We start from the raw sequence: 23697 nt of genomic DNA, 5'->3' as shown, positions 1-23697 counted from the left end.
GCAGGCATTCTTAACCACTGGACCACCAGGGAAGCACTGAAGTTGATTGTAAAATAATAAATTGCTGGATTCTTAGAAATGGTTCTAAAATGTAAGATGGGTTCTCAGAAGTGTTCTGGGATTCCCAGGTCACACTTGTGGTAAAGAACCCCCTTGCCAATGCAGGAGATATAGGAGCCGCGGGTTTGATCCCTGGGTTGGAAAGATCCCCTGGAGGAGACAATGGCAACCCACTTCAGTATTCCTGCCTGGAGAATCCCATGGACAGAGGAGCCTGGCAGGTTACAGTCCATAAGGTCGCAGAGAATTGGACACAACTGAAGTGACTTAGCATGTACAGAAGTATTGTGAGTATTCTACAAACACAGAGAAGCTTACTACATAAATATAGATGCCTCTTCTTAAAAAAAAAAATCATTCCTGTAAAAATGGCATGACCATATTATTAGGTGTTTAAAGGTTAATAGAATTCTAGATATTTGTTGGAATGCATACATAGGTCAAACCAGATCTGCTTAGGTATTCCCTCTGAATTGTCCTTGAGAGTTTAGTTCTTAAATCACGTCCAACTCTTGCAAACCCATGAACTGTAGCCCCTCTGGCTCGTTTGTCCATGGGATTTCCCAGGCAAGGATACTAGAATGGGTTACTATTTCCTTCTCCAGGGGGTCTTCCCCACCCAGGGATCGAACCCACATCTCCTGCATCGCAGGTGGATTCTTTACCACTGAGTCAGCAGGGATTCCCTGAATTGTCCCGGAAATGTTCTCAAACTGATGTGCTTTTATAAGGAAGCTCTTCCCACTGCCATCAGTATCACCAGTTCCTTCTCTCATCTGCATGGCCAGTTTCTACATACTGATTGCCTATCAGGTTTAAAAAAAAAATGCTGTACTTGATATTTTACTGATATTTTGTTCAGTATTAAAAGAGAAAGAACACAGTGAGAGTCTGGCATAGCCCAGCTCCCTTCTATGAGTAAAAAATCCATCACTGACAATAGGCATTCAATAAATACTTATTGAAAGGGGGGAAAGCATCCATCTTTTCTCTATAAAAAAAAATCTCTGGGTCATTTGAAAATATTACCTCTGAACTTCTGATGCTGTGTCATGTGGCTTGTTGCCCTGCATATGGTTATGATCGGCTTGCCAGCCACAATCCAGAATCCTCTTACTATTGCAACACAAAATAATATAACAATCCACGCTTACATTTTAAATGTGTCTGGCCCACCAAGTCCTAATTTGAGTGCCAAACATACCATGGTGAGCAGTGCCCTGACAGTTTTGTAGAAGAGCCTGGCTTTTGAGGCCAAGAAAAGGAGAAGAGGCAAGCCACCTGCTCTTCCAGAAACAGGAATCATTCAACAGTACATTCACAGTAGGTAGAAGGGAAAGCCTCACCTGGAAGAAACTGTGGTGTCTCATGGCTGTTTTTATTAAAACATCTAGTCTACCGACACACCAGCTCTGAGAGCATTTTAATTCACAAAGTGAATGAAGTAAGAGTCTAGCCCCATCAGTTACCTTCCACTGCTGTTCTGTGGGGGTGACTTAATGGTCAAGAGCCCCTGCTTTCTGCATTTGGATATTCATGAGAAAAATCTAGAACTCATTTCCTTCAGAAACCATATCCACATGGCACGTAGCAAAGACTTCTAGACAGCAGTAGTTAGAAGTGTTGTATCCACTCCTGCCAGGTTTGCAGGCAGCGATAATGGGACGTTAGTCATCTTCCTTCCTACTCCTCTCTTCTTGTTTATTGTTCTTCTTTCTCTTCTTTCCTCCTCTTATGCAAAAATCTTTTGCTTATGGATGTGGGACATATTCCAAAAGGAAATAGGCAGAATAAATCCTATTTTGAGGGCACACACAGCCATCCTGACACATAACTATATCCATATGCCTTTTGCATTCCTAAACAGCTGAAGAGACTACAGAATAACCCAGGTGCTGGTCCTCAAAGTGGGTGTGTCCTAAGGCATTCTTTGGTTTGAAATAGCCAAGCTCACTGTTTGATGTTATTGAACAATCAAAACAGAGAAGAACGTTTTCCTTCTGTGGTCCTAGCCCAGATGAGTGACTGGATGTAGCCTGTCGATGATTTTCCAAGAAGTCCTCCCTTGGTCCAATTTCTCTGATACCTAGAGCTATTGGGCTCCTGGGAATGCATACTCCAAAAACATAGCCTGAATTGATTGTTCTTAAGATGGTCATGATAAGGAAATAGAGACATGCATGATACAAATTTAGACTATTTTTTTCTCATACACATTTTAGCTTGCTATCTAGAGGCTTTTTTTTTTGTCCTCAATCAAATGAATGTTTTAAAGGAAAACTTACATTCGTAATTTTTGAGTCATTCTTTTCAGCCTGTCCTCTTATTTTGCTTTTTGGCCATCACCTTAATGGGCGGTGGAGTGGGGGTCGTGTATGAAAAGACCTCATATTGACCTACAAGGCAGAGTTTATGTTCATGGGAAAACACAAGTCTTCAGATGCAAGGTTCTCCATCCCAAAGATAGTGGCTCAGGGAATAGCACCCGACAAGGCATTGCCTGCAGAGCGGGACACTGCAGCCGTGTTTCCAGTTGCTCTTCACTGTCTGGAATTTTTGCATAATGACTATAGCCAGGAACCTTTGAGATATCTTTCTCTGGTCACACAAAAAGGAGAGGAGAAAAAGTCCTGAGATTAAACCTACCTGCTGTAAGCTAGTTTCAAATTCAGTAAAACTTCTCCTTCCTAGCCCCTGCACTCCCTCCTGTCTTTGGGGGTTTTATACAGTCATAGAATGCTAGAGGAGGTATGTTTGGATTCCTTGCTGTTTCATATACTTTAAAGAAGAATGCCTGATTCTTACAGTCTATAAAACTTACTTTAGTTAAACATGTTGGTCCTCAGGTCCTGTGATGCATGATTATTCATTATTTTTTAAAATCCTCCAAAGTCGATTGTGTTGTCCCCTTTTTCCCTCTGCCTCCTCCCTGCCTGCCTCACTTTACTGTGAGACACTGGGAGTAGCGTGTGTGTGTGTGTGTGTGTGTGTGTGTGTGTCTGGGAGGAAGACAGACTCTCTACCTGTAAATGGCTTGCTATTATTAGACGTTCAGTTATCAGGGGTTATGTAAGACAATTGAAGCTCTGTTTTTTAACAGAGACATGATTCATGCTGCTTGTAGTAACAGTAACCACCTCCAAACGAGACGGAAACCAGATGCAGACAAAGGCCAGAGAAATCAATGCCGACTCAGTACAGCCTCTCTGCTGATACCCTCTGTCTTTCCATCAGAGCACTTAGGTTATCCAGAGGGGAGGCTCCTGCTCTTTTTGGGTCTATTCTGTCTCCTGGGGCTGCCAGGTGAAGTCACGAGGGATGGAGAGTCACGTGTGCAGGAGAAAACTGGGCCTGTGGAGCAGGGAGGTCTGACCGCCTTCCCCCACTTCCTGTACTGCTCTCCCCGGGTCTCCCCAGTGTTTCAGACACACCTGGAGGAGCAGTGATTGTCACCTACAGGGTGGCTCATGATTCTCTGTGGCTTCTACTCAGCAAAGCTGGAACTTGAAAGTTTGGCTCACCTACTCAAGTTAACTTCGCTTCGGTGACACTGAGCAGCTCCCTGGAAGGGGAGGGGTTTGAGCCTCTGCCAGTGCTCTATTACAGCTTATCCCCAAACCTGAGTGGAAGTGGACTGGCTGTATGTGTGGACACACACAGAGGCCCTTCCCTAGTCCCTCCAGTGGCCATTCTTTGAGACTATGTTGATTCCATAGTTCACAGAATGCAAAGCACTTCAGTGTACATCAGCTTCTTTTAGCTCACAACTTTGGGAGATAGGCCACGCACCCATTATTAATCAATATCATTTTACAGGTGAAAGATTTCATAGCTAGGAGGTAATTATGTCATTCATTGTTTCCTCATTCATGATTTGATAAGACTCAGAAAAGTTAGTGACTTGACCAAGATCATACAACTAGTATTTATCAGATCCAGGAAGACAAGGTATTTCTGATTCCCCACCCAGTCCTCTACTTCTCAGATTCGCCGCAAAGCTAGTTGGCAGCCATGGACATTTTGGGTGATAAAAGAGGATTTTCTACTGAAAATCACTTTTTTTTAGATTAAACTCTACTGCTTATTAGCTGGGCAACTTTACCCTCCCTCCCCAACCCCAATCTTCTTCTCATCTATGTAAACTCATGGTGGAGAGAATTCACTTTTAAAAAGTGTCTATGGAAGTACCACATAAGCTTTGATGTGTCTAAATCAATGCAAAGATTGCCAATAGTATCCCGTTGTCTCCATCACACGTGACAACAGGAGAAAGCTGTAGAGATCTCAGATTTCACGTAGAATATAAAAGTTAACTATTTTAACCACAAAAAGAAGACATTAAGATACTGTACTGCAGAAACTGCCCATGGTTCTCAGATGGCAACAACCTTGACCTGGTGGCCTAGGACACATTCAAAAGTCAGGTCACCCTTCATTTTCACTCTCAAATGTGTGAATTGTCCAGAACGGCAACTCTGAACAGGGGCATGACAGGAAAATAACTAAGCCAGTTAGCTTCACCTACCCAGTAATCTCCCACAATAAAAATTCCAGTTTTAAAAATGCTTATCATTGATTATTGCTACTAATACTCTCATACATTGCTATGAATTTTAATGAAGGACCAACAACAGAGTTTTCTATTACAGCATTTTTACCTTCATCCTACTATTTTCATACATTACATAATACAATCTGTACCTATTTTGAAGTAAGCCTAAGTAAAATATTCTCATTTATAGTTTTTAATTAGATCTTTGGTTTGCATACCACTTTTTATCCAGAAAGACAGCAAAATATTTCACAAGCTGTACCTTAATGAAATGCATTTTCTCCTCTATCAAAATGTGAAAATCATAAGTTGCTGCAGTTTTAAGGGAAAAAGATATACTCTGTTTCTCTCATAATCAAACTCCCTGACTAGGCATCAAGAGAACAAATTTCTAGTCCTAGCCTCACTGCAAGCTCACTATTAGGGAATCCATTAAGTCTTAACTTCAGATAACATCTAATTTGAAAAACTCAAAGCTCCTTAATATCTGGTTATTGCAGACCTACCTGAGACTTAAAACCTGCTCAGCAGCCCATGTGATGGGGCGGTAAAAGAGCTTTATGGAAGTGATCCAGTTCATTGGGGGTTACAATGTTGTGCTGGTGGCAGCCAGATTGTCTTGACGTATTCAGTGCAATGTGTCTTGAGACTGACCCGAAGAATTAGAGATTGGAAGCCGCCTGGAAGGCAGGAGCACGTTCAGTCCGTTGTCATCTTGCAAGTGATTACCACCCTGCAGAATGGCATAGTCTGTATTCCAGTGCTGTGACAAGGAGCAGTGATAATCCTCTCATGAGACTGACTTCCTTCTGTAGAAAAAAGAGGCTTGTTTTTACCATCTAGATACCATGATACAATGATTGTGAATAATGATTGTGTCACTGGTAGAGAGGCATTTGTTCCACTGGTTTTGGATTATTTTAACTTTCTCCCCATTTGCTGTCAATTAACACATAGTCTCATCTTTACCTAAGGACAGAGCTGCCTTTGCTCTTCTAGATCTGGTCTTCATCTCCCCAAAGCATACAAGTTTCTATTTATGGAGGTGATGATGGCAATAGTGAATGGTGCTTCCTCCCCACAAGGTGGTGGTACATTCACCTGGGCCTTTAGCATATTAAATTGTCTCCATAGCTACGGAAATCAAGTGTTTACCTAACATACCCCAGTGTTAACTATTTCTGTTCCTGACTACTATTAATATTATAACCCCCTAGTATTGCAACAAAGGGTGACCCTGGGTGCTGGAATTTCTGTAATGCAAAAACCAAGGCCCATGTCCTGGAGAATTTGCATTCTTACCAAGTGATAGAGGAAACAGGGGTTAAACTATAACCATTTACCTAAGTATTATTATATGAGCAGCAGAGGTCAACATGGGCTGAAGCAGTTTTCATAAGATACATGATTTGATATGGGCCTTGAAAGAAGGAAAGGTCTAAATGAGAAAAAGATCACAGAGGCCTTGCCAACAGCCAAAATGGTATGTTCAGGCACTCAGAGATACGAACATGCTTAGTCTTTCTGACATTCTGCAAGTTAACTAGGTTAAACCAAATGGAGTATTGACGGAAAGGATATCTGAGAGGGCTTATTTGATATAGATTCAGTGAACTAACATACCTAAGCTAATGACTTTAGAACCAGGAGAAATCTACTAAAGCATCTTTTCTCTAAGCATATTCTGAAGTTACTAAATGTGCCATTAGAAAAACTGGGGAATAAGGGGTGGGTCTGTAATCCTATAAGTTTGGACAGTGTACATTTTGAGTTTATAAGAGAGGCATATAGTTTTCAGTGTTTCCTGTATTTGTTTGACTAAAGGACTTTTTTGAGGTTCATCTTGAAGTTCTAGTGTTCTATAAAACTCACTTTGAAATATACCACCTGAAAAGATTTTGAAGGGCAAGAGCAGATGACAGAGGAAAACATTATATTTTATGATCAATTTACTACTATTGTGAATGAATATGTCTTTAAGTACAGAAGAAAACACCATTGATGAAACCAAATGAGTGAGTGAAAGTTGCTCAGTCATGTCCAACTGTTTTGCAACCCCATGGACTGTGTATGGGAATTCCTAGGCAGGAATACTGGAGTGGGTTGCCATTGCTTTCTCCAGGGGATCTTCCAGACCTAGGAATTGAACCAGTGTCTCCTGCATTGAAGGCAGATTCTGAGCTACTATCTGAGCTACCAGGGAAGCCCAAAGGGAAGGAGAGGATAACCTCCAAGATAGGAGGAGATTGTAGAAAAGGGTATTGATATATCTTAAGGAGACAACATGAGAAAACTTCAAAGATATTGGAGATGGAAGTGAGAGCTTGTGAACTTACCACACTAGACGGTCTATTTCCTCTTACTAATTAACGTAGGAGGCAAGATCATCAACTGAAAAAGAGAAAGAAGAATGAGACTTGATAAAGTAAAACATATGAGGGAAAACTACTATAGGCTTGTACTCAGAAGCAACACTAAGCAGGAGTGAGGTTACAGATGGTGTGCACATGTAGAGTTTTGAACTAAGAGTGGCAGGGAATGGTGAGTGGTGATACAGATTCGTGATTGAATAACATAAGAAGAGGCCCAGTACATAGAAAATTAGGGGAGCAAGGAAATCTGGAGAGTCACTGAGAAGAGTGTTGAAATGGTTGATCATGGGGTAAGGTCAGAATGAACAGACATTTAGTGAGGTCAGCAGGAGCCTACTACTGCTGAAAAAGGTGAAAAATGAAGTTTCTTTAGGCATTAAGGAAGGCAAGTTCTCAAGCTAAGGCTGGAACATTTGAGATTAAATGGGAGGCCTCAGAAGAATAATTTGGAATGAGAATGAGGGCCAAAAAGCAGCTAGCAAAATGATGATAAAGATTTGTTGAACAAAAAATGGTATTGGGTTTGGATTGATGTATTAATCAAAGTAAGAAAGGAAAACATAAATCAAGTAGAGAAGGTTTTGGAAAAGGTTAAAAAAAGATTTAAGGTGGCAATAGTGGACCATGATGGAGAATCTAATACTATAAGTCTATGATGAGTACCTCAAATGAACAGCAGTGGAATGAAAGCAGGAGAGAGCTGCTTAGCAATCACAAGCTTGGTGTAGATTAAGAGCCAGAGCACTGTGCTTAAAATCTGGCCCTGGAGCCCTGCTTTGCTGCCCTCTAGCATCATGATCTATGGCAAAAAAAACTTCACCCTTCACCTTTCCTAAACATCAGTTTCCTCATGAGTAAAATCAGAAAATTCCCGCATCCAAAGAGTGAGTGTAAGAGATAAGTTGTTGTTCAGTAGCTCAGTCATGTCCAACTCTTTGCAGCCTCATGGACTGCAGCACACCAGGCTTTCCTGTCCATCACCATCTCCACCAGCTTGCTCAAACTCATGTCCATTGAGTTGGTGATGCCATCCAACCATCCCATCCTCTGTCATCCCCTTCTCCTCCCACCTTCAATCTTTCCCAGCATCAGGGTCTTTTCTAATGAGTTAGCTATTAGCATCAGGTGGCCAGAGTGTTGGAGCTTCAGCTTCAGCACCAGTCCTTCCAATAAATATTCAGGATTGATTTCCTTTAGGATTGACCAGTTTGATCTCCTTGCAGTCCAAGGGACTCTCAAGAGTCTTCAATACCACAGTTCAAAAGCATCAATTCTTCGGCCCTCAGCCTTCTTTATGGTCCAAGGGATAAGTTAAATAATATATAAAAAGTGCCAAGCACAAGACCTGCTGCACAGTAAGCATTTTATAATGGTAGCCACACTACTATGGAGGCTATAGGGGCAGGGAGAAGAAAGGGGTTTTCACTTTGGGGACAGTGACAGTATCTTCTTTCAGGTAATGCCATTTTGATGTTTCTCCATTTAGACACAATGCAATGATTATTCCAGAAAATATACTCAGTGCAAGGGGCAAAATATAGATAACTCTGATATAACACCAAGTCATGTGCTGCACCATATATTGTTCTCATGTTGGAATCCTCATTACGGAGTTTGAAGTGACCTTATCACTAGATCCTGTGGCAGGCTTTCTGGACCAGAAGATTCCAGTATCTAATGACTTAGAAAAGGGATTTCCATCACAAGTATTCATGAAAACCAGAAAAAGTATTATCATATGTACAAACATTTATAAACATGTTTATATGCATATGTATATATCCCAAAGATCTCTTATTTTAAGAACAAAAATCAACTTTACCTAACATCACTAAGGTTCCGGGATGAGCAGCTCTTATTAACAGAGTTTGTGAGTGGTCAAAGAGGAATCAACATCTCTGTAGAGAAAATTAACACAAATTTAAAGGGACAGATAGTGGGACCTTCTATTGGCAGGGCTATCCTAGGGGTCTTCAGGCCATCAGTGATGATTCTTCTGGACATGGGTATTAACTAGTGGTTAATTAAGGAGCTAATTTTTTTTTTAAGTAAATCATTTCCTATAGCATCACAAAGCTGAAGATAGGGTTCCTGACTAGTTTTTCTGGCTATGATACTTCTGGTGCCTTATTCATTAAATGGTTTTCTCATCAGTTTCCAAAAAGGTGAGATTGGTGACATAGACTTCGGAATTCCTTTCAGGTAATTAATTAAAAAGTTAAAAGTCAAATGGATTTCTTTAACAAGTTTAATAGTTTAACAGGTGGATAAGCCACTTAATTCCCCCATCTTTCTTCTCAGGGGACTATTACAGTTTTAAGGGGTTTCCCTTGTGGCTCAGCTGGTAAAGAATCTGCCTGAAATGCAGGAGACCTGGGTTCAATCCCTGGGTTGGAAAGATCCCCCGAAGAAGGGAAAGGCTACCCACTCCAGGATTCTGACCTGGAGAATTCCATGGTCTGTATAGTCCATGGGGTAGCAAAGAGTTGGACACAACTGAACAACTTTCACTTTCAGAGTTGGACTTTAAAAATCATAAAATCTTTTTCTTGCAGATGAAAAAGCTGAGCCATGACTCATCCAAGATCATGTATCCAGTTCTGTGATTTTACTTTCTCTTTTCTTTTTCTTACTCCTTTTACCTCTCTCCTTTTCCCTCTCACCAATATTCTCTGCCCCCACAACCACCTTTCTGCTGATTATTTCTTGGATTTACCCTTGCCTTATGAAATTTCCTGTGCCTCAAATGAGGAGCTAGTGGGTCTTTGCCAATTAGTAACCCCTTGCCACTAATTCAGCAATATGTGAACTGTGAACTTCCTGATGTTCAAGCTGGTTTTAGAAAAGGCAGAGGAACCAGAGATCAAATTGCCAACATCCACTGGATCATGGAAAAAGCAAGAGAGTTCCAGAAAAACATCTATTTCTGCTTTATTGACTATGCCAAAGCCTTTGACTGTGTGGATCACAAGAAACTGTGGAAAATTCTGAAAGAGATGGGAATACCAGACCACCTGACCTGCCTCTTGAGAAATCTGTATGCAGGTCAGGAAGCAACAGTTAGAACTAGACATGGAACAACAGACTGGTTCCAGATAGGAAAGGGAGTACGTCAAGGCTGTATATTGTCACCCTGCTTATTTAACTTATATGCAGAGTACATCATGAGAAACGCTGGGCTGGAAGAAGCACAAGCTGGAATCAAGATTGCCAGGAGAAATATCAATAACCTCAGATATGCAGATGACACCACCCTTATGGCAGAAAGTGAAGAGGAACTCAAAAGCCTCTTGATGAAAGTGAAAGAGGAGAGTGAAAAAGTTGGCTTAAAGCTCAACATTCAGAAAACGAAGATCATGGCATCTGGTCCCATCACTCCATGGGAAATGGATGGGAAAACAGTGGAAACAGTGTCAGACTTTATTTTTTGGGGCTCCAAAATCACTGCAGATGGTGACTGCAGCCATGAAATTAAAAGACGCTTACTCCTTGGAAGGAAAGTTATGACCAACCTAGATAGCATATTGAAAAGCAGAGACATTACTTTGCCAACAAAGGTCTGTCTAGTCAAGGCTATGGTTTTTCCTGTGGTCATGTACGGATGTGAGAGTTGGACTGTGAAGAAGGCTGAGCGCTGAAGAATTGATGCTTTTGAACTGTGGTGTTGGAGAAGACTCTTGAGAGTCCCTTGGACTGCAAGGAGATCCAACCAGTCCATTCTGAAGGAGATCAGCCCTGGGATTTCTTTGGAGGGAATGATGCTGAAGCTGAAACTCCAGTACTTTGGCCACCTAATGCGAAGAGTTGACTCATTGGAAAAGACTCTGATTCTGGGAGGAATTGGGGGCAGGAGAGGAAGGGGACGACAGAGGATGAGATGGCTGGATGGCATCACTGACTTGATGGACGTGAGTCTCAGTGAACTCCGGGAGTTGGTGATGGCCTGGCGTGCTGCAATTCATGGGGTCGTGAAGAGTCACACACGACTGAGCGACTGAACTGAACTGAACTGCCACTAATTCACCACTACATTTGGGGCAAAGAAAGGAGGGAAGTGGGACAATTTTAAATTTACTGTGATCTTTGAGACAGCTCTATCTACACCTGGGAATTGCTGTTAGACAATTAAGGTTAGTAAAGCTCATTGAATTTCTCAGAGGAAAGGTGTTATTTGAATTATTACCAGATAATTATTGTTAAAAATAACAATAATGTAAAAAATAGGAACTTTACATGTTAGAGACATTATCATTTTAATTTCCAGTTGGGGGGAAGAAAGCCCTGAGGGATCCAGAAACTCTTTTATTTTCCCCATAATGTGCTCTCTGCCAGAAACTCCATGAATTCTGCCTAATGTCCGATGACTTGACAAACTGGCCCTGAATCAGAAGCTAGTCGTGTTGTGTGAACTGGTAGCCAAGTTTTTCAGCTTGAGTTGCTCCTTTGAAAACGACCCTCAGTAGGAAGGTGAGTGTCAGACATAGGATCTGTGGTACCCAGATTGATGTCATCAGCATCACCTGGGAGCCTGTAGAAATGTAGAATCACAGACCCCATCCCCAGACACGCTGAATGAGAAATCCTGGGTGATTCATTTGTTCATCAGCATTTGAGAAAACCAGCCTAAAGCATCCTCATCTTCAAATAGAAAAGAGCCAGGAAGGAGTCATCATTTCTGAAAGAGTTCCTCCGCCTGAGATCTCTGCCCCCAGGTCTTTCAGTGACTCTGAACCTTCATGGAAACAACATAAACCTCTCTCTTGTGCTGAACTCACAGTGGGAACTAGAAACGTGCTCGTGCTGTGTTGGAGCAGTTGTTGTAAAGTGAAAAGAGCACAGATTTAGAGTCAGTAAGACATGGGTCTCACACTACCCACAGCTTCCTAATCTTAGAGTAGTTGATTGAGGACTCTGGGTCTCACTTTTCCACATTTATAAAATGGGTATATTAACACCTGCATCATGGCTGAGGATTGAATAAATTCCTCATACAGTCCCTAACAACAGTTAAACATCTAACAAATTATTGTTACTTTTTTTTTTTTTTGGTAAGCTTTTGTCATAGAAGTCCCATCTGTCATTTTAGAATGATTTGGTATGGAAATGGTCATACTAAAATGAGACCTCCACAGAGAGTGCCTCACAGCAGTCCGTGGCGGCATGTTACATAACAGCCCTGCTCTCTGAGGGCTTCGAGACAGATCTGCAGAGCCATCAACAATACAGCGTCTGGAATGGAAATGGCCCACTGTCTCCTCTGCCTCTGACACCATCCAGAACCTTGCTAGCTGGGCTCCCAGAGAAGATTCATTTTTACAGCGATGATATAAGAGGCAGAGAGAACAGCTGGATTTCCAGATTCAGGGGGAAATGTAAGACCCCAGCAGCCTCTTACCTTTTGACTTAAAAACTGAGTACATTGGATATGGATGCCATTGAAAAAGGATAAATATGAAACCTCATGTAGTCAATTTCCCTGGGTCTTTTTTAGAACATCACTACTCCTTAAGCAGTAGAACATGACACACCATGCAGCAGCTCTAATTAAAAACCTTCGGGTGTGTGCTGTGGCAAGAGGGGAAATAAGAAGGAGAGAGGTGACAATTTGCCCAAAAAGGAAAGGAAACTCATAGCAAGAGGCTGTGGAGCTGATAAGAGGAGTTTGATTAAAGGACAGAAAGATTGTGTCTCCACTTAATTATAATATGCACAATTTAAATCAAATGTTAGACACATTTAAAATGTACACTTACGTAATTACACAATGGATGTGTATGCTTCCAGGTAATTTTTCATTGCAATGTACTAGACATATCGACTAGTGATTTCCTCTATCATTTTAATATAGTTGCCAAGGAAGCAAAGAGAAGGAAGCTCTGTCTGATGACCTGTTGATAATCTATCCAGCCACGTGACGATTTAGTAAGAACTGTGAGGCGCCCTTGAACCCAATTTGCTGTTTATGTGGCTCCTAGGGTGTTACTGTATAATGGATCTCTCAGTACCTCACATGGCTCCACCATATTGGCCAAGAGAATATGATAACCAGTACCAAGTTTTCCTCTGGGATTAACAGTGAGTAACATGAATAGCATGCTCACTTGGGGAGGTGATGAAGTTTTATAGGACTGGTGGCTAGTGCTTAAGAGCTGAGTTCTTCTGGACACATAAAAACCACTGAGATCCCCTGGAAAAGTCTGTTTTCCTCACTTAGGGAAACACTGCTATCCCCACAACATGTTTTCTTGGGCTTTCCATCATCAGGTGAAAGAAAATGATTCTGTTTGAGGATGAGGATAGAGAGGAGATTAAACAGTTAATGTTTCTTCTACCACAAGAGAAGAATAAGGGACGAAAATTAGAACAGTCTTGGAAGCAGTCACTATCCTTTTCTACAAGGAGATTGGAGATATAATGAAAGGAAAATAAGTAAACATTTAAACAAACCTATAGGATAAAAACTGGGCAAAGCTAGGTGGGAAAAGATTTATTGGTGTGGCATAATAGCAGGATTGCCAATAGCTTATGTGTCTATAGAAAGATGAATTTAACCGTAGAATTACCACAGCCTGTTCTCACCTAGAACTTCAGCTGAATGCACTGCTTTTCCAAAGCATGAGAAATTTCTTCATTCTGCTTTTTCACCCTGAGTTGATCACTCCAGTGGTATTTGCAATATTGTCACAAATGTTTCTGCTTGTATTATTAGAAAGGTTTGCTCCCTTGTTCTTTAAATCCACCCTCATTTTTAAAACACTTAACTATAAAAAGCCATTTATTAGTTTGGTTGATTAAAGTAAGGGAAACAAAGTTCTTCATTTTGTGGAACCCAGTGTATCCTTGCAGATTATGCACCCCAACTCCTCACTCTCTCTGTCTGGTCACTGCTGATGGTCTGCTGGGCCTACTTGTTCTGAGAAAGCACTGGTAGGTGTTTAGAGATTTGTGACTTTTTCTATCAGTTGTCTTTACTCAGCCACTAGCAAGGATGTGGTGTTGAGCAACTCAGTTCCCTTGATCTCCTCATCTGAAAAATGAGGGTTTGGAGTAGATGAGCTTCAAGGTCTTTCCAGTTCAGTCTCAACTTCCATGACTCCAAGAAAGCATCTTTATTCCTTTTAAATTTGGATCAGCAGATAGCCACTGAGTGCTAAGCTGTGTGTAAGGCATTGCACACAATGGGGTTAAAGAGAGTAAAACTGGTCTCTGCCTTCAAGAAGCTTAAGCAGGAAGAAATATTACACAAATAAATATTAGAGTCCATAGGATATGTAAGTGCTTTCCTGATGGCTCAGACTGTAAAGAATCCAACTGCAATGCCAGAGACCTGTGTTTGACCCCTGTGTCAGGAAGATCCCCTGGAGGAGGAAAGGGCAACCCACTTCAGTATTTTTGCCTGGAGAATTCCATGGACAGAGAAGCCTGGCGGGCTACGGTCCATGAGGACACAAAGAGTCAGACACAACTAAGCAACTAACACTTTCTTTTCCTTTTTCATAGAATGTGCAAAGGGAACGGTGCAAAAAGTTCTTTAGGATTCAAGAAAGGGCACTTTGCTTTGGGAAATGTCATATAAGTGAGATGGTATTTGGATTGCCCTTAAGGAAGCTCTATGCAGATGTTAGGAAAAGGGAGGAAAGACCATGACCCTGATGGGAAGGAATGGAACTTCTGCAATGTAGAATGGACTGTAGAAAAAAAGAAAAGAAAAGGAAATTAGAATGGGGCTATATTCTAGAAACCTTAAATGCCAAGCTGAGAAGTCTGCATTTAATCCAGCAAAGAGCAAAAGAATGATGTATTTAGAATGGTACTTCAGAACAGTAAATGCATTGCTGGTATGAAGGGTGAACAAGAGGTAAAGAGGATCTGGAGGAAGGGAAGCTAAGTAGGAGGCACTCACAGAAGTCCAGGCAACAGGTGATAAAGGGATAAAAAGTGAGCATTGATTCACAGCCTGAGTAAAAACCACAGGACTTGGTAGCTTATTGGTTATGGGAAATGAAAGATAAAGGGGAATTAAACAAGACTCCTCAATTGTAGGCACAAGTAATGGAAGGAAATGGTACCAATAGCAGGAAATGGGAAGACTAGAGAAGGCACTTATTTTGAGGGAAAAGCAATGAATTCTGCTTGAAACTTTCTGAGTTAGAAGTGCCTGTGAAGTGTATGATGGAGATGTGAGCTTCTCAAAGTTAGAGGCCCCATCTTATTCATCTTTTCCAGGTGCCTAATAGAGTCTATGTAAACAGTGAATGAATGAACAAACAAACAAATGAATCAATGAACCAATAACCAGCAGTTATTTAGAATAAGTATCTGGAGCTCTGTAGACAAGTGAGAACTAAAGATAGCCATGTGGGTGTTCTCTCTGGAGAAGTGATTGTTGAGGCCATGGAGGGTGGGTGTGTAGGCAAAGCTTGTGAAGAGTATCCTGAGGTATGTCTGCATTTGGGGAAAGAGAAGAGGCCAAGGAAGGAAGCAGAAGAGAGAACTGAGAGCAGGAGCGAAGTCAGGATGGTGCCGTATCCTGATGAGAAGGGAGGAGAGCTTCCGGAATAAAGTGGTCATCAGGCCCAGGTGACCAAAGGGCCAAGGCCTGGGAAAAGTACCTCTGGGTATGAGTCTCTGAGACAGATGGGAGTCCGTTCTGTAACCCCTGAGGCTGTACCTCTCGGGGTTAGAGGATGCAGCAGGAAGCAGCCTGCAGTGAAGGCTGGCAAGAAGGCAAGAGGTCAGAAACACGTTCAGGTCCGTGGGCATCTGTAAGACAGGCAAGAATCTTGGAGCGACAAAGAGGGAGAGACTGAGGGGAAATGAGCATTGGAGGAGTCAGCTGTAGCCAGGTGGAGGGGCACCGCCCCCGCTTCCCCTCCCCAGGCGTCCCTAACCTCCAGAATCTGATGCCTGACGATCTGAGGTGGAGCTGATGTAATAATAATAGAAATAAAGGAGTGTTAGAAAGTGTTAGTTGCTCAGTCATGTCCAACTCTTTGCGACCCCATGGACTGTAGCCCGCCAGGCTCCTCCATTCATGGGATTCTCCAGGCAAGAACACTGGTATGGGTTGCCATTCCCCTCTCCAGGGGATCTTCCGGACCCAGGGATTGAACACAGGTCTCCTGCATTGCTGTCAGACTCTTTACCATCTGAGCCACTAGGGAAGCTCAGAAATAAAAATAAATAGAAATAAAGTGAGCAATAAATGTAATGTGTTTGAATCATCCTGAAACCATCCCCCTCCCCCCGGTCCATTGGAAAATTGTCTTTCACGAAACTGGTCCCTGGTACCAAAAGGTTGGGGACCACTGCTCTACCCTCACCCTCAGCTCCAACTTAGGACCAATGTCAGCTCCAACGTCAGCTCCTTCAGCCCCATCTGTACTGGCGGGTGCTATTGATGTTCTCACACCAGACAGGCAGTCGGGTAGAAATGCTGAAAATGGGGCCTGGACAACACCATCTCCATCTCCCTCCCTTGACTCGCCAGGTCTCTGGTGCAAAATGCGGAACCAGACTCTCAACCAAGTCCGAGGGTTCTGGCTCTCTCAGAACTAGTGATCTCCATTGCCTCCTCCTTTGACAGCCTTATTTTTGTTTGTCTCTTGTCTGATCCAGATGCAGCCGCTCTGTGTTCCCTGCCCCAATGAACAGCTGCACTAGGCCCAAGCCTTGGAGTGATTTACCTGAAGAGTGACACCATTTATTTGAAAACTACTGTGAGTACATTATGCCTCCACTGAAAGGCTTCTCAGTTCACTTTGTTTAATTAAAAAAAAAAAAAGCACTCACAATTGTAAGAGCAGACGAAATTTTAGATGGCTTCATCTCTTGGATGCAGTGATGTAACCAGACTCAGTCCTGAGGTGCCCACACTGGTTCTCAGCTTCCAGCCTGCAGTGCGAGCCCCGGGCAGAATCACGCCCGCTTCCCAGGTGGCTGAGCTGAGCTGCAAGCACTTTGCAGGGACCGGTGCTGTTCTGCTGGGTCATCTGTGCTGCGGCCTGAAGCCGTGGCAGCTGCAGCCCTCTGTGTTTGCCTCTCATCGCCCTTCTGTGCAGCTCTGTTGCATCTTGCTGCAGCTTGTCATTTCACGCTGCCCTGGTCACATTTGTGAGCCAGCTTTCTGTGCTCATGTCCACCTGTGATGTAGCTGCCTCTCTGTGTCCCCATGCTGCAGTCTCCTTGCTACCCAAGGGGCCAACACCCACCCTTGTGTCTGTGGGCTCCTTCAGCCACATCTCTAAACCATTGTGCCCAGGTCAGCTCTGCCCTCTGGATGCAAGGCTCAGGGTACTCGATTGAGTTCCCTTCAAGTCAGACATTTACATAGGAGAAGTACGACCCCTGCAAGTCGAGTTGAAGAAGTAAATTGGGGTAGGAGCTGGATGCCAACAGGAAATACTGATGAAAAAGTGACATCGAGTTTTGATTAATCATTGCTAGAAGTAACAGATAAATATATGCCTTCTTTCACTAGAAAAGCCAGAACTTTAAATTATTTAGAGGCTAGGCATGCAAAATAATTATACATTTTAAAACAAAAACTCATGCTGGTTGTTGTACTTGCTCGTTTTCCTGTATGGTGTGAGGCAGGAAACGGGATGGTGTTTTACAGACATCTCTGTTACTGGAAAATGCTAAACCTAGGAAACTAACGTTTCTCCCAGGCTTCAGGTAGGATTTTCACATTCACATTCTCTATGTCTTTAGCTACTCTGGGCACAAATCAAACCCAATGAGGAGGAAGTCAGGGTTTGGATTGTTTTGTTCTGCATTGCTTTCTACCTTTAACACTGTCAGTCACCTGGATTGTAATTGGTGGTGGTGGATGTGTAGATGAGAATCAGGCCTGCCTGAATGGAGACCGGAACTATCAGACTGATCCACAGGACTAATGGGCTGGAGGGACTGGGGACGAAAGACATGACAAGAGGTCAGAAATAGAGTGTCCTCATTCTGTACCCATGTGGGCAACTCACTTGTGTAAACACCGTCACCCTTAAGTTCAAGCGGAAGACTGCCTTAGAAATCCCCACATCCGGAGAGCTTTCCGAGTTTGTTTCCATCACAGAGCACAGTACCGCAAACACAAGGGCACAGCTGGTCTCAGAGTCTCAGCCTGGTTTATCCTTTGGGAGGGAAAGGATTCTGGATTCTCTAGAATCCAGAATCAGGACAGAAATTGGGACCTAAGATTTCCTAAAAATTTCTAGGAAGCCCACAAGGGAGCCTCTGTGCTGAACACCAGTGCCTGTATTCATGATTTGCGGGACCTTGAGGAGGGAGACGTTGGGTTCTAATTCTTGCAGCCTTTGCTTTTCCTAAGTTCAGCTTCCTCATATGTAAAAGAGAAATAATAATAAAACTTACAGAGACTTGCTTGGTGCAAAACCTTCATTCAATAAATGAATATGCTATAAACATCGCTCAGATGCTCAGTCATGTCCGACTCTTTGTGACCCCATGGACTGCAGTCCTCCAGGCTCCTCTGGCCATGGAATTCTCCCGGCAATACGGGCAGCCCGCAGTTACCATTTCCTCCTCCAGGGTATCTTCCCGACCCAGGGATCGAACCCACATCTCTTAAGTCTCCTCCATTGGCAGGCGGATTCTTTACAAAGTAGCACCACCTGGGAAACCTTGTATGGTATAAAAATGTGTTCTAATTACAAATGAATCCCTCTCTATGTGTTTACAATACCCGGGTGAAGTCTCAAGGCTTGAAGGGTGGATAGGGAGGAGGTAAGTGTTAGATTTTAAAACCTACCTACTTGCATATCACCTGCACAACCAGGCTCAGCAACCTGCCTACTTACCTGGATTGCTGCGATGACTAAATGAGATAATATATGTATAGTGTCTGGCACAGCAGACAATAGTATATTTACTCAGTCAACTAAAATTTACTGGGTATTTGCCAAGTGCCAGGCACTGTTCTAGGGACCAGAAGCATGGCAGCAAATAAAACAAACCTAAATCCCTGCTCTCACAGAGCTTATGTTCAGTTTTCTTCCCCCATAAATTGCAAATAGACAAAATAGGCACTTGGACACCAAGAGAGAATTGCTTTCATTTTATTGCTGTGTCTTTCCTTCTGGAAAGTATAATGGGAGAAAAGGTAAAGGATATGGAGAGGGGAGAAACAGTATGCTAATTCATCCCTCCCTCACCCCTGACACACATGCAAAACCATAGAACATTCCCTGCCCTGATACATGGCCCAAGAGACCGACGTTTCCAGATTACGACACCCAGGCTGCCTTTTTCTCCGGCTACCTTTGAATTTGGCCAAAAGGAGTTAAAAGATGTTTGCTCCTTGGAAGAAAAGCTATGACAAACCTAGACAGTGTATTAAAAAGCAGAGACATCGCTTTGCCAACAAAGGTCTATATAGTCAAAGCTATGGCTTTTCCAGTAGTCATGCACAGATGTGAGAGTTGGACCATGAAGACGGCTGAGCACCAAAGAACTGATGCTTTCAAACTATGGTGCTGGAAAAGACTGTTGAGAGTTCCTTGTACAGCAAAGAGTTCAAACCAGTCAATCCTAAAGAAAATCAACCCTGAATATTTGTTGGAAGGACTAATGCTGAAGCTGAAGCTCCAGTAATTTGGCACCTAATGCAAAGCGCTGACTCGTAGAAAAGACCCTGATGCTGGGAAAGATTGAAGGCAGGAGGAGAAGTGGGTAACAGAGGATGAGATGATTGGATGGCATCACTGACTCAGTGGACATGAGCTTGAGCAAACTCCAGGAGATGGTGAAGGACAGGGAAGCCTGGCGTGCTGCAGTCCATGGGGTCACAAAGAGTCGGACACAACTGAGCAACAACAACAATAGTAAGCATTAGCAAGAGACAGGAGAGTACGGTCAGGGTACTTCTCAGTCAGACCCCTTCCCAGCTCCAGTTCTGACTGGACGTGGGGAGCTCCATACCTTTCCTCACCCCCTCGGTTTAGCAGTTTAAAGCTGAGATTAGCAACCACGCACTATCGCTAGTCCTCGGCGCATCACTTCCCATGAGGGTCCTGTAACCTCCTCTGTACCTCAGTAGAGAGTCCTTTCATTAAACTCTCTTCAGTTAAAACCTTTCAGTGTGCCATCTGTTTCTTGCCAAGATCCTGACTGATACAGTGAGGGAGAAATATACTGAAAAACATTGTAAATCAACCTTGCCAAGAAGGTTAAAAAAATTGAAAGAATAAAATATTTGAATCATGAAAACATCTTAAATGGATCTGAGAACATTAGACCAAGCGGTGAAAGGATAAACTGTAAGAAAACGTGATAAGCTAGAGTGCCAAAGGTTGGTTTCTATGAATAGACCATAGTGCTCAGGTTTGATGGGCTTCTCTAGGCCAAGTGCAGCTTGCTTGACCCCCAACTTCAAGTGGAGCTAATGGTGTAGTAGCAGCAATGACAAACACATGAACAGAAAGAAGGTGTCAGGAGGGTGATACCGTGAAAAAAAAAGAAAAGAAAGTGTTGAAGAGGAGTCTGCTTATCCTAGCATTCTTTCTGCCTTTGCTACCATTATAGTCCATTTGCCCCTGCCCAAATCTAGATATTTGAAAAGATGACTAAGATAAAAGAATTGCCTCCTTCCAGCTGAAATTAAAACTGCACAACCGACACCCTGTGGAAGAGCTACCCTCCCAGGGCACTGACTGTGTGCCAGCGCTGTGCCCATCACTCAACAGGAATTATTTAATCTTCACATCACCTTCCCAGATGGTGCTAGTGGTAAAGAACCCGCCTGCCAATGCAGGAAACACAAGAGACCTAGGTTCAATCCCTGGGTTGGGAAGATCCCCTGGGGAAGGAGATGGTAACCCACTCCAGTATTCTTGCCTGGAGAATTGCAGGGACAGAGGAGCCTGGCAGGCTACAGTCCAGGAGGTCACAAAGAGTCAAACATGACTGAAGCGACTTAGCATTGCATAGCATAGCAGCCCTAGAATGTTTATTATTTCCATTTTACAGATGAGGAAACTGAGGCCCAGAGAGGCAGAGGAATCTGCCTCAGGTACACGGCTACTGGATGGTAGAGCTCAGTTCTACTGCCAGCCCCCACTGAGGTGGTTTGTTACCACCTCCCCTGGGCCCTCCTCCCCAAATACTGTACTAAGCCTCTTCCGTGTGTTATTGGGAAGCAGAACAAGGAAAAGATTACCATACCAAAAAGATGTGGGACAGGTGGGGCAGGGGTCAAAACTGTCATGATCCAGTGACTCAGTATTTATTAAAAAAGGGGTTCTAATTCTTTTCCACCCAACCAGGCTGATGAGTGGAAGGCATGTGAATGTGCAGGAGAGGGTGGGAGCCCAGTGAAGAGAGAAAATTGGTGAAGAGAACACTCTCCCTCAGCAGCCCCCGGAGACTGATGAGAGCTCACAGAGATAAAATATTTATTTTCCATATGTCGCAGAGAGCATTGCCATCGCTGTATGTGTGCAATATGTGCAAAGAAGTGTGAAATCTATACATCAAATGCCACCAATCTACTTAATTTCCATGCAGTTCATATGCTTATTACCTACCATCTCCTCAATATGTTTTCATGTATATTTCTTGCCACATACAATATGGTCTAGTAAGGAAAGAGCCAACATCACCCACAACCTTACTCACTGCTATGTTTCAGCCCCAGACTTGTTGCCATGGCCAGCACAATGAGAGTTAAATACCAGTAGATCCTGCTGGCCAGCTCAACCGCCCGTCACCTTAAATCGCCTTCCCACTCCTCGAAGCAGCCTTTTTCTCATAACAGAAATGTTTGCTGTGGGGAGATGAAAATGTTTTTGTTCTCTTTGGATAACTGGGAGATAGTCAGCATGTCAGAACTGACCATTGAAAGGCAGGTGCCTGTGGCCACACTTTTTTTTTTTGAAAGCAGAGCTCTACCAGTGTGGCGGGAGGAAGTGCACAGTGATTGGTCTGTTTCTCTGTGGAAATGTTCAGGGTACACCCAGTTTTGCTTTGCATATATTTACGAAACATCTGCCCTTTTCTTGTTCTTAAATCCTTCCCCCTTACCAGCCCCCTTTCCCCTTTCTCCCAATTTCTCCCTTTGTTGTCGTTGGCTCGTCTAACTTTTTCATTGGAGCTTTCATTTTCCGGTTGAGGGGCGACTTCATCAGAGTGTATAATTTTAACATTGAGGAGGGAGGGAGAGAGGGAGAGGGAGTGTGGGAAGTGGGAGGCGAGAGAGAGAGGGAGAGAGAGAGAAACAGAAAAGAAAGAAGGAAGCTAAGCGGCCAGAGAGCTTGGCAAACCAACCTTTGGCATGGTGACCAGGAGGAAGGTTCTGGTCTGGTGGGGAGTTTGCCTGACACGCTGCCTGGAGTCAGCTGGTACGCTGCTGCCCTCTAAAGGCTCCAGGGACTAGTACACAGCTTCCGAGGCTTGGTGAGACTTGCCCTTGAATATGCCATGTTCATGTAATTCTTTTACACGACCAAAGAAGGTATTTTCAATTAATTACTACAGGACTTCCTTTTTCCTCCTCAATAAAATATGAGCTGCAAAACTAGGGTCAAAATAACAGCACCTGTGCATGTCTAAATGTAGATGGTTGCTATGTTTTAGAGTTTCTCAGCTCTGGAAAAAGCAGTCCACTATTAGAGAGAGTGAGATGGAAAACGCATTGTTTCTAAGGTCAGTGAATGTCTCTCTGGTATGTGCAGTTGGGAAATAGCCCAGTGGTCTAAGAACAAGTAAAGGGATTTTAGACAAATGAAGGAGTGAGCCAAAAGGTTGAGTTTTCAATATTCTGTATTTGTAGAGATGGTTTCAGTGTCTTGTGCTATGAATGGTCCCCAGAGGTGATCCTTGAGATGACAGACAGGAGGGTATGATGCAAGATGTCAGGTGGGAGGCAGCATCAAATCTAGAGAAGGAAGCGATGCCATCGATAGAAAGAACAGTACAACTTCTGCAAAGTTAAAATCAAAGAGTAATGTTGGTGGGCTGGTCATACACTCACGTTTGAAAGACGGCTTCTTCAATTTCCTGAAAGAAACCAAGGAAATCAGTACATCTGAAACTAGCCTAGACCTTATTTATGAACATCAGAAATAAACTTTTTATGTTACGTGATGTCTGTCATTGTGTTTCATCTCGATATTTAAATGACCCATGAGGACCAGCCTAGCTTCAGTGGGCATAACGGTCCTACTCTTATCAAATGTACTGCATGGATTCCAAGGAAAACAGCCTGTCAAGGTAGATTTCCCTGCTGCATAAAGAGTAGGAAACTTAATTTGGATTCAGACTATAACTATTCTCAAAATATACTTTAATTTCAACTCAATTTCATTCCATCAACAAAACCATATATTGAATGACAGCTTTGTCTAAGCTACTCTGCTTAACAGTATACTCGAGACAGCAGATCTGGGAGGGGGGCAGAAACCAGGCTTGTTTTATTTCCAAGCCCATGCTGGCACATTGCAGGCACATAGTAAGTATTTGTGGAATGAATACATGAATAAATGAATAGGTGGAGGGAAGGAAGGAGGAACGAATGGGTGAACGCAGGGAATTCAAAAATAACTATGATGCTTTTTACCCTCAGAGAGTTTGCAGTCTCACATGCATGGAATTCACCTGGAGCTGTCAGGCTGACATGGTCATTCAGATCAGTGATGGCAAAGCTGTGGCAGCAGAGAAGTCAAGGAGGATGGGGGTCAGAAAGTAAACAGCAGTCTA

The 23697-nt window shown here is 43.0% G+C and overlaps 1 protein-coding gene across 29 annotated transcripts in view; it reads left to right on the top strand.

Moving 5' to 3' along the window:
• ZBTB20 (zinc finger and BTB domain containing 20) overlaps nt 1-23697 on the top strand; it is an 869429-nt gene that overhangs the window by 772362 nt on the left and 73370 nt on the right. For all 29 annotated transcript variants that reach the window (XM_055568256.1, XM_055568236.1, XM_055568251.1 and 26 more), the window contains one exon: nt 16603-16703. The gene's annotated coding sequence lies outside the window, so the exon portion shown is untranslated. The remainder of the gene's footprint in view (nt 1-16602; nt 16704-23697) is intronic.

This window comes from Bubalus kerabau, chromosome 2 (genome assembly GCF_029407905.1).
Source record: "Bubalus kerabau isolate K-KA32 ecotype Philippines breed swamp buffalo chromosome 2, PCC_UOA_SB_1v2, whole genome shotgun sequence".
Lineage (NCBI taxonomy): Eukaryota > Metazoa > Chordata > Mammalia > Artiodactyla > Bovidae > Bubalus > Bubalus kerabau.
Note: the sequence above shows the minus strand (reverse complement) of the source record. Positions and strands in the feature narration are given on the sequence as shown.